This window comes from Ahaetulla prasina, chromosome 3 (assembly GCF_028640845.1).
Source record: "Ahaetulla prasina isolate Xishuangbanna chromosome 3, ASM2864084v1, whole genome shotgun sequence".
Taxonomy (NCBI): domain Eukaryota; kingdom Metazoa; phylum Chordata; class Lepidosauria; order Squamata; family Colubridae; genus Ahaetulla; species Ahaetulla prasina.
In genome coordinates, this window is record NC_080541.1 from 149,030,886 (window position 1) to 149,042,904 (window position 12,019).

General features: G+C 43.9%; 1 protein-coding gene across 1 annotated transcript in view; it reads right to left on the bottom strand.

Annotated features, from left to right (window-relative positions):
• The window catches only part of LRRC8C (leucine rich repeat containing 8 VRAC subunit C), a 29,749-nt gene extending 22,844 nt beyond the window's left edge, over positions 1–6,905 (bottom strand). Inside the window, exon 1 of the mRNA XM_058174977.1 lies at positions 6,664–6,905. The gene's annotated coding sequence lies outside the window, so the exon portion shown is untranslated. The remainder of the gene's footprint in view (positions 1–6,663) is intronic.
• Between the last annotated feature and the right edge of the window lie 5,114 nt (positions 6,906–12,019).

Consider the following 12,019-nt stretch of genomic DNA (forward strand, 5'->3'; position numbering starts at 1 on the left):
ACGGCTGTCTTTTGAAGACCATTTGACGGCCGTCTCCAGGAGAGCTTTCCACCAGGTTCGCCTGGTGCGCCAGTTGCGCCCCTTTCTAGACCGGGATGCCTTGTGCACAGTCACTCACGCCCTTGTGACGTCTCGTCTGGACTACTGCAATGCTCTCTACATGGGGCTCCCCTTGAAGGGCATCCGGAGGCTACAGTTAGTCCAGAATGCAGCTGCGCGGGTGATAGAGGGAGCCCCTCGTGGCTCCCGAGTGACACCTATCCTGCGCAGGCTGCACTGGCTACCTGTGGCCTTCCGGGTGCGCTTCAAGGTGTTGGTGAACGTCTTTAAAGCGCTCCATGGCATAGGGCTGGGTTACTTACGGGACCGCCTGCTGCTACCGAATACCTCTCACCGACCCGTGCGCTCTCACAGAGAGGGACTCCTCAGGGTGCCGTCGGCGCGACAGTGTCGTCTGGCGACACCCAGGGGAAGGGCCTTCTCTGTGGGAGCTCCGCCCTCTGGAACGAACTCCCCAGGACTTCGTCAACTTCCGGACCTCCGAACCTTTCGCCGCGAGCTTAAAACTTACTTATTTATCTGCGCTGGACTGGGTTAGTTTTTTAAGTTATGGGTTTTTAATGGGTTTTATCTCCAAATTTTAATTGTGGCCAATTTAATAAGTTTTTTAAATTGTATTTTAATTGTATTTATAGTGTATTGTGTGTTTTTACTTGGCTGTGAACCGCCCTGAGTCCTTCGGGAGAAGGGCGGTATACAAATTTAAATAATAAATAAATAAAAATAAATAAATGTTGTAAAACAGATACAAAACCTTGCCACAAAACCTTGCCAAACCCCACAGAGATGAGCGAGATTAAGAATTCAAGAATGCACAGAATTTTGCACAGCTGGTCAATTTACAACCAATCGCTTAGTGGGTGGAAATGTCTGTGCATCTTATAGAGTGGATGTTGCCGAAATCCTGCCCACCCACTGGCCCTCATCCTTTGGCCGTTTTTGGCATCCGTGCATCCCATTTTCAGCTTGTTCCAGTGGCCTGGGATTGCCGCCGCTGATGTTTGCTGCTGGTGGCAGCAACTGGCGGTGATCCCTGCCACCTGGAGTGCACAGAGCCTGAAAACAGGGCGCACGGGGGCCAAAAATGGGACACATGGGGGCTGAAAATGGGAGGCACAGAGGCGGCAGCAATCCCTGCACCCTGGAATAGCTGATTGGCAGTATTCTGGGAGGCTGATCCAACCGCCAATCAGCTGCTCTTGATAAATCAGGCTGCAAAAACATGCTGAAGCTGTCCAGGCAGTTTGTGGTTTGCTGCAAGGACGCTAGCCAGATGAAAACCGATGGATGCTGGGAGAAAGAGGCAATTTTTTTTCCTTGTTTTTCTCCCCAAAAGCTAGGTGCATCATATAGTCCGGAGCATCTTATAGTGCAAATAATACAGTAATTGCAGTAGACACTTTTTGAATCTTTTCAGCAACATCTTCCCAGATTTCTCTTCACCCTGGGTGAGTTGCATTTTATGAGAGAAGTTGTCAACTGACAACTGGGTGGCTATGCCTTCCCTTCCTTTCTCAGCTTCCCCACAATCTCTCCTACACCTATACAAAAGAACCCTATTTCAAAACAGCGTACTATGCAACTGATTCAGCTGCTGGCATTTCTGCCTGAAGTTGAAAAAGATCTATCTGAAACCAAGGGCTTCAAGGGCAATTAACACTAACTGAAATGTGAGCCAGTTTGGTCTAGTGGTTAAGGCACCAGGCTGGAAACCAAGAGACTGAATTCTTGGTTTCCTGCCTTAGGCATGAAAGCCGGCTGGGTGATTTTGGGCCAATCATTCTCTCTTAGCCCAACCCACCTCATGTGATAGTTGTGGGGAAATCAGAAGGGGGAAAGAGTGCTCACTGCCTTGAGTTATTTATTAAAATAATAATAAAGGCAGGATAAAAATAAATAAAATAAAATAAATAAAAGTTAGTTTTCATATAAGACAATTACTTTGCTCCACCTTGGGTAGAAAAATAATTGTACACGAGCTACAATAATCTGAGCAGAAAAGCAGGAAGAAACATCAGTGTGTTCCAACTGATTAAAAACAACAGGAAAAAAAAGGAAATGATTCACAAACCACAGGTGCTTAAAAAAGCTATGCTTCCAATTCTAAATAGGCCCACAAACTAGTTTTTAAAACCAAATATAGCTTCATCTTCCAGCTCTGGATGTGTCAATACCAATGAATGTGTTACTTCTGTTTATTGTAAAAGACTGATAGTAAATAAGATGAATGACCGATGTTCGTCTATAAGGAGACTACTGCAAGTTTCCCGGGAGCTGAAGCATGGGCAGCCTAATCAATGTCACTGAATGTCAGCTTCTTTCCATAAGCCTCCTTACGTTGCATGAGACACTCTGATGCATTTGTTATCAGGGTGAAAAGAGGAATCAGCCCAGAATCTCTATGTAGCCACAAGCAAACTAAAGTTACCCTGTAACTTTGTTGCTGGCAATCCTTATGATTTATATTGATATATTGACCATCATTTGTGTTGTAAATGTTGTACCTTGATGAAGGTATCTTTTCTTTTATGTACACTGAGACCATATGCACCAAAGACAAATTCCTTGTGTGTCCAATCACACTTGGCCAATAAAAAATTCTATTCTATTCTATTCTATTCTATTCTATTCTATTCTATTCTATTCTATTCTATTCTATTCTATTCTATTCTATTCTGTGCCGGTAACTCTTATCTAACTCTAACCAGGTGCCAACTGTTAAATAAGATTTTGGTCCAAAGGCTTTTAGCAATAAATCAGCTTCACTGGACCTTCACTTGTGAACCTGGTCTTTCCAATCTAACACTGACTTTAATTGCAAACGGATGCTGCCACTATGGAGGTATGAAATCAAAACAAGCCCTTGATGCACAATAAAATAGCAGTAAGAAAACTGAATGGAGTTCTATGATATATACTGTGATGAGACCAAACATCTCTCTTGGTGCCTACTAAGTCTCTGCTCCTCCTATGCTGAGAAAAAAATGAGAATTAAAAAAAACAACAGAATAGTTTTTAATAATTTTTCACAGGGCTCAGAAGCAACATAGGAAATCATTATGATAGGTAGATACAGTCCACTGCTATATTTAGAAGCTTGCCCAGATGGGTTGAAAAAATAAAAGAATGGAAAAGGAAAAAGGGAAGAGGGCAGGGGAGGGGAGGGGAGGGGAGGGGAGGGGAGGAGAGGAGAGGAGAGGAGAGGAGAGGAGAGGAGAGAAAAAAGATTAAAAGGGAGCTGCGGGATTGTTGGAAAGACAGATAGGATGGTTAGAGTGTGTTCTGTGCTAACAAATACAAAAGAAGTTTTTATGGTGGCAATATAGGAAGATAAGAGGAAACGCCAGTATAGGAAGATGAGATATAGCCACCCAACATCAAAAGCCAGAGTTTCCATGCAGGCAAATCTAACACCAAGGCATCAGGCTTGAGTGGAGTCTTGTACTAGTTCATAAAACAGTTACAGAATCAAAAGGAGCAGACAATCAGGAAGTCAAGTCCAAGGCTGGAAAATTATTTACCTACAGAGGTCAAAAAAGCCCTCTTATAGCATGTGTCCATTTCCCTGTATCTTGCCTCTTTCTTCATTAAGCCAATGAGATTTCTTGGCTCACTGAACAACTACACCCTCTCCTCATTTAGTGTCCACAATCTGTTCTAACAATATGGTCATTAAGCAAAATGGTCACTATATGAAGACATGTCTGAGAAGGAGAGATACTGCAAAGATCACTGGTTGCTGCTGTCTCATTCATACAGAGCAAAGCTAGCTGGGGAATTCTGGGAGTTGAAGTCCTCCAGGCTTAACGTTGCCAAGGTTGGAGACCCCTGGTTTAGACAAGCTATCTCTTCCTGAGCTGCTTTTCTCCCACAGCTTTCCTAAAAAGTGTTAATTGCACGCTAACCAACAGGTCCCTGACCTTAATTAGTTGAGTAGAACCCTCTCCTGGCTGGTGCTGCGGCCTGAATCAGTTTTATACTGAAGACTTTTGTTGTCAGGCCCACAAAATCTGGCCCTAAATGAATGCATTGGTCATAATGGATTTTTCCCCCTTATTACCATATTTGTGAATAGTTGCTGCTAAATTAGGAGTGGCTGCACTGACCTGACCTTTCTACATGTGTGAGAATCTTTCTGGGTTCAGGGTCTACTGCAGGTGACTCGGTAGACTGCTGTGCTTCTGCAAGAGGTGGGGCTGGTTACTTGACTGTTTCAGAATTGTAGGCTCATCCTTCAAAAGACTCTTCTTCCTGAACTTCATCGGGGAGTCTACTGGCTCGTGAGCTGCAAGGTGAAAATCCAGCAGTCCCTCTTCCTCCAATTTCAAATCTTACAATCAGGCAGGTCCATACAGAATAAGGGGGAAAAAACCTGATAATTGTGATGGGCTGTGTTCATCCAGGGAGTTATTTGGTGGTCATACCAGCTCCTTGGATGAATATCATCACAGCTACCAGTTTTTTCTCTGTAACAATTTGAAAAAAAAAAAATCGAAATGTCCTCACTATTAGGCTTTTCTATTGTGTCCCAGTGAGTTATAAAAATTGCAACCTGCCAATAAGCCTATCAAAAACGTATGTCCTAAATTGAAAATTCAAAATCTTCTGTTTTACAACATGAAGTAAGCTTGCCTTCCAAAAGGAATAAAACATTAGCGGGTATATGGGAGCTTTTACCCGTATGCTCCTTAATGGTATGCTCCTCAGTTTCCTTAATGGAATTACAAACCATAAAGAAAAGCTGGTAGCCAACACCCATCTCATATCAACAGGAATAAAAACAAAACTCCATTACATAGCTCAAGAAAACTATTTTTAAGTGAAAGGAAAACAATCAGACTTGGTTACTTCAAGGCTTTTCAATCACTTAATCACATCCATCTATTCATTAGGGAACATTTCTCACAAATTAGGAAACCGCATAAATAAAGTGATGACTTATCTCTTAGATACAGTTATCTTAGTCTGCAAACAAGAGTTAAAAGACTGCAATGGACTGTTGGAATGAAATGTTCCAAAAGCACAATCCTTTGCATGCCTATTCAAAATAGATAATTAATGAGTCTTATTACCAGATAGCTGTAAGATTATAATTTTAAATGAAGAAGGCAGGACAGTTGCACAGTAAATTTTCCACCACTCCTGAAGTCCCACTTTATCATAATTTCCACTACATCCTTGGGAGAAGCAAGAAGCATAATATAAGGCCTTTGTGATGATACTGGACTTCAGTTCCCATACACCCCAAACAATAGCTGAGGATGAGGAAAAATAGAATCCAAAGGTTTTTCCATTGGCTAGTTAATATTTCCCTATTTCTGTCTTGCTAGAGTCGCTGGAAATGTGAGAGCTATTTAACATTGCCCTAACAATTCCATTTCCCCCCTTTTCCCATCCCCAGAAATGACAATAACTATTTAATATGAGTTGGTGGCACTATTCTATTTTCAACGTTAACAGCACTATATCTGTGTGTGTGTATGTATATATATGGTGGAATATATCAAGAGGAATGCCTTACAGCCTAACTCATCGCTCTCTTAGATCCTGTGTTACCCATCCGACATTGGAGTACCTCTCCCATCATCCCCAGCCCTCACGGCCACCCAGAGGTGTATAGTAAGGAAGCGAGATTAGGAAGGCGTCATGCTGAGCCGAGTACAAACCATCCCGCCCGAAACCAAAGCTACGCACTGCAACTTTTCCACTCCTTCCTATCCCCTTCTACCTACAGAGCGGTTGCCTGCCCGGAAACTGCTACTTTTTCGGCTTCGGCTTCTGCCTCCGTCGTTTCTGCTTGAAAAGACGCGTCCTCGGCAGCGGCGGGAAACGTCCCGCGCCGCCCCCAGCCTCAGCAAAAGAGGTGGCCGCCACCCTCGTCCTTCTCCCCCCCCACCCCTCCGCCGCCGTTTCCTTCCCTCGCTGAAAGCGGAGTCTAGGGGAAAAAAAGTTAACTACGACGAGGGACGGGTCGTTGTTGAAAGTTTTCCTCCAGGGAGCCACCGAGTCCGCCCAAACGGAGCAACAACGCGCAAGCGGAGAGGATGCATTTCTCCTGGGAGAACTAACGGGCCGCTCGTTCGTGGCGCGTCAGGCGGGGGGAGACGAGAGGCAGGGCTCGAGGCGATGAAGGGGGACGGCATCCCGACTCCCAAGGACAGCCAAGGCTGTGGGGGGCGAGGTTGGGCAAAGGCCAAAGAGGAGCCAGGTTTCCTCCGGCCAGCTGACCGGTTCCCCCCCCCGCCGCCGCCGCCTTGAGAGAGAGAGGAAACGCAAGCAGCCCAAAAGCCAAAAATAGACAAATAAATGTCCTTTACTCGTTGAAGAAAAGGGGGAAAAAATAACTCAGGATGGGATGCATAAAGAAGCCCGAACCCCCCGGCGTTGAGATGTTTTCCCAGCGCGAGACACTGATTAATAACTCCCCCCTCCGCCCCAATTTATTTTCAAGGGGAGCCTCCTCTCCCGCCGCCCCCTAAGGTCTCGCATGGAGAAGCCATCCGGAGTTGCCGCGTTCCGGCTCCTGGGCCGCCAAAGTGGCTGTGGACACGGGGCGCTCCATCTCCCACCCACCCACCCGCCCACCACGATCAATGGACTCACCTAGCTGAAAAGAGCGCCGCGCGCGCGCTCTGGAGTGGGGAGTGGGGGAGAATTCACGGGCAGCGGCGGTGATCGAAGCCGAGGCGGGCTTCGGCTCCCTCCATAGCAGCCCAATGCGGCGTCCGGCTGATGCTCAGCGGAGAGCTCTGTGCGGAGAGCGGTGACTCGAGGCCGCGGTCCCCGCTCCCTCGTTTCTCTCCGCCTCCTCTGCCGGCCGCCGCCTCCGGGCCACTCCCTGCTTCGACGCTGAGGCGCACGTGGCTACTGGAGGCTGCTACTGCGCAGGGAGGGCGGCGGGAGGTTTCCGCCCTTTGCCCCGGCCCGACATGAACCGGTGGAGGGCAGATGGGTCGCCCCTTTTTCGTTGCGACAAGGGGAGGCTGTAGTTTGCGGGAATGCCCGCTCACTGCGCGGTTCTGGCCGCGCTTGTCTTCACTAGGAAGAACTTATGCCCAAATATGCATAGGCAAGGTTGCAGCCGAGTTGTGCGAACCTATATTGGGGGTCTATTCAGAAATGAACTTCAACGACTTTGTTGTTACTTAATCATCCAACATCATTCCAGGATAAAGGCCTCTTCCGCATGTTTCCAACCAATACTGTCCTGAGCTTTCCTTTTCCAATTGAGCCAGCAATGATCCATCTTGTTTAAGTCTCTTGTGTGGATGCTTTTTAATCAAGCAGGCTGCCACAAAAAAAAAAAAAAAAAGGATTCAAACTATTCTCCAAAACACCCGAGGGCAGGACAAGAAGCAATGGATGGAAACTAATCAAGGAGAGAAGCAACTTAGAACTAAGGAGAAATTTCCTGACAGTCAGAACAATTAAATCAGTGGAACAGCTTGCCTCCAGAAGTTGCAAATGCTCCAACACTGGAAGTTTTAAAGAAGAGATTAGATAACCATTTGTCTAAAATGGTGTAGGGTTTCTTGCCTAAGCAGGGAGTTGGACTAGAAGACCTCCAAGGTCCCTTCCAACTCTGTAATTCTCTTCTATTCTATTGGAATGGAGAGACTTCCCCAGTTTTGAAGTGGGATCCATTCTATGGCTGCCTTGGTCCACCTGCCTTCTGTTCTTCTTGCTATGTGACCAGCCCGTTTCCATTTCAATTCACTGATACTTATTGCTAAATAAGTACAAGATACAAAAATACAGCCTGCCTTTATGGATTGCTTATTTCCTAGAATTCACCTCCCTTATATTTTTGCAGTCATAAAAGTGGCTCTAGTTCAGAAGGTTTATCTCTACAGGGCTAATTGATTATGTATGTATGAGTGTGTGTATGTATGTATGGTATGTAAGTATGTATATAGAATAGATGTATATAGATGTTCCTCAACTATAGCTCCTATTTTTTCTTATTGATCATGTTGGTTGAGTCTGCTCAGGGTTTTAGTAACATCAGGCCACAGATTCTCCAGTCTTGAAGCTTGAAGCTGATTTTAGCCTTTGTCAATAAGTGATGAAAAGCTGTTATTTCTGATGGATTACAGTAAGATACCAGCATGCAGCAACTAGGAAAGGACCTGCTATGGGGAATACGTTTCTCTTTCCTCCTGATGTCTCTGAAGGAAATGGATAATTGGGATCCAGTTGTTATAGCTCTGCAGGAATGTTGGGAAACACTCTGCTGTCAACCATGGAGGCTGAAATCATTCTATGAACTAAGCCAGAATGTAACAAATGCCAGACACTGGAAAGCATTCTCTGTATTTATATATATGTGAATGAAAAATGGCTGATTTTATGTATTGTGCTAATACGGCTTATTGTAGTTTAATGTATTGCATACGCCCAACTGCTGTGATTTATAAATTATGGTATAGCATCATTTTTGAACTTGACCATTGTTTAAACCAACAAAGCATGGTTAAAATAAATCATGCTTTAATGTAGTGTAATATATATGGTACTATGTGTTTAATAAAACAGTGCTTACTCTGGTGATTTTTTTTTTACTTTGCAGAGATAAGTATGCTTACTCTGACAATCTTATTCTAAAACTTGCTGTTAATTTGGGATGGGGCTGCATCATTTTTAATTTTAGAGAAAACATTTCCCAGTGTTATTTTTCTTGAAACTACTGTTTGTGGTTATGGAGAGGGAAGCGTAGAATCCAGGTTAACATATTCCAAATTAGGAATCGGCTGTTTCATTAAAACATGTTTCAACATGTGCTGTGATTAAAATGTTTAAACATGTGCTATGAGTAAGATTGCATGTAGCTTTCTTCTGACATTTGTAGTGTAAGAGAAAATAACTTTATGCCATAAATGATGTATGGACTGAGACAGTGATGGCTAACCTTTTTGCTGTTGTATGCCAAAAGTGAGAGCACGGGGGGGGTTGCGGGCGCAGGTGCCCACACCCAAAATTCAATGCACCCTGCCCCTGCATGCGACCTCCCCACGCTCCCCTGCTTTTGGAACACGATGGCATGGTGGACCAAGTAGGCCCATTTTTTGCCCTCTTCAGACTCCAGAGACATTTTTGGAGCCTGGGGAGGGTGAAAACGGGCTCCCCCCCAAGAGGCCCTCCGGAGGCCAGAAACAGCCCATTTTCCGACTTCCAGTGGGCCCAGAAGGCCTGAAAATCAGGTGGCCGGCATGCGAGCTGGAGCTGAGCTAAGGCAATGCCTGCATGCCCACAGATATGGCTCCACATGGCACCGGTGGCATGCGTGCCATAGGTTCGTCATATTTTGATCACTTCCAGTTGAGTAATTTTATGCTGGGATTTCTAAAGGGAAATTCCTCTGTAAAAATGGCAGCTTTTACATTAGTTGCAGTATCTTTCTCCACTTTTAAACATGTCTTGGTAGTATCTTTTTTCTTTTGTACCCCCATAATATTGTCTTCATCTTAACCTTATGACGAAGACAAGCTTAAGCCATTATTTACTGTGTGTCCTTATGACAGCCCCATCCAAGGGCAGGCTGAAAGTGTAGAAATCTGTTAAGCTTGTTATTATCCTTTGGGGAAATAAGATAACTGCAATGACTTCAAACAGGCAGGAGAGGCAAGATAGTGATTTACTATTGGGATAGGGTTACCAGGTATCTGAATAGGCAACTGAGGACATGGACAATTAGAAAGAAGAACAAATGATGGGCTTACTATCTGTTTAACTTTCTTGGCGTCTGCAACAAAAACTACGATGAAAAACTGCAAAAAATATACTTGGGCCTGCATATATGTGAAAATTACTTTTTTTTCAGCATCAGAAAGACTGATCGTTCAATTGCAATATTTTTCCAACAAACCTTTATTTTCTTTTTTTTGATAAATAATTTTTATTTCCATTTTCCAACATCATATTTATGTACAAACTATTATCCATCATTAATCATTAATTTTTATTTATTACTGATTCAGGCCTGCTCGATTGCCACTTCCTTTCTTCACAACCACCCTCTCTACCCTCTACTACTTTCCCATCCATCCTCATCTCCTTCACTTTACTACTTCCTCTCCTCCTTCTCCACTCCTCCCTTCTTCCACCCTATCTAACCTTCTTATTCCCCTCCTCCTTCTCTACTCATTCCTACCTACTTTCTTCCCTCCTTCTACTCCTCTCTCCTTTTCTTCCTGAAATGGCAGTCGAGCATCCCCAATATCATTTAAACAAACCTTTATTTTCAAGAGCATATGCTGGTGACAATGTAGAGTTAACAATAATGCATTCTCCAAATTTTACCATCAAAACATAGAATGAATCATGTGATCTACAAAGATTGGATTGAAGATTGGAATAAAACTGACTGATGGAATCAGGAAGTAAAATAAATAATGCAAATCTAGGCCGGCTGAATGTTGACAGATGATGGGAAAAATAAGGCATATAATTTACAAGTTTGCGATAAATAAAAGTTTGAATAACTACTGTTGTGAAAACAGTCCAAAAAATCCCCCCCAAGCTGGAAAATATTTGATTTTATGACTGCTGAATGGAGGACATGAGGGCAAAAAAACGGGATAGGCCCTCATTTTGCCAGATGTCTGGTAAGCCTACAGTGAGGATAACCACTGCTTTATTGTGATATAACTTTCTGGCAAGTTGAAAACGAGGGAGAGGATTCTAATATTTTCATTTCAGTGTTCCTTGGGGTGGGAAAAAATTCGGTGCATTCGTAGTCTGTCATTTCAGTTTATGTAATTAATCAAAATATTTTTTGTACTATGATAAATGGGGAGATTCCATGCTAAACAAGAGAACTAATGTAAATGTTCACAATCTTAAACAGAAGTTAGGCTTGAAAGTAATTTGTTTAGAGAATAAAGCCCATATTTCAAAATCACATGTAAATATTGCTTTAGGACAAATCTTCCTTTAAAATTCCATATCTTTCTCCATGTTACAGTGATTTCTTGTATGTTTGAACCAGGTCTTCACAACTCCCATCAGCTCAAGGTTACAACATTCCCTATAGCATTGTAAGAGCTCTAATCTCCAACTGGACACATTTTGGAACTAATTTTCTCCCTTAAATTTTTTCAACAACAACAGCAAAACCTATACCTCATCTGAAGGACTGGGGCAGTGGTGGAATTCAATTTTTTTTTACTACTGGTTCTGTGGGCATGGTTTGGTGGGTGTGGGGTGGCTTGGTGGGCATGGCTTGGGCATGGCAGGGAAAGAATACTGCAACATCTCCATTCCCACCCCACTCCAGGGAAAGGATACTGCAAACTCCCCATTCCGTCCCCACTCCTGGGGGAAAGATATTGCAAAATCTCCATTCCCACCCCACTCTGGGGCCAGCCAGAGGTGGTATTTGCCAGTCCTCCAAACTACTCAAAATTTCTGCTATTGGTTCTCCAGAACCTGTCAGAACCTGCTGAATAGCACCCCTGGACTGCAGGTATTCAAAAGGGATGCTGGCATGAGCCCTGTGGGCCATATTTTTGCAGCTGTGTTGTAAAATGATGACCATAGTCATTGTATTATATGGATCCATGACCAAAAGCATTATTTTGTTTTTTCATTGTTAGATTCGGGCAATAACGAGGCAGGAGACCAGGATAGTGACAACAGCTCTTTACTATATGGTGAACCCAGCAGCGCTGGCTGGGAAAACCCTCTCTTTATATACAGTTTAGCCAGAGGCTTCATTCAATCAGCAACGTGCTTTTTCCCGCTCAGTTTTCCCTCCAAAACTCTTAAAGATACATTACACTCCTTCCCTAATATTTACATAGAATTACATCTTATTTTTCTACGTAATCACGCAAGTAGACTGGGCGTCTCCTGACTCTTTCGGACCTGCGCAATTCATTTTCTGGGAGTGAGTCGAGCTGACCGGAGGGACTGTTTGTTCCTCTCAGCTCCTCCTCTAGGCCATCCGGCCCTGGATTAT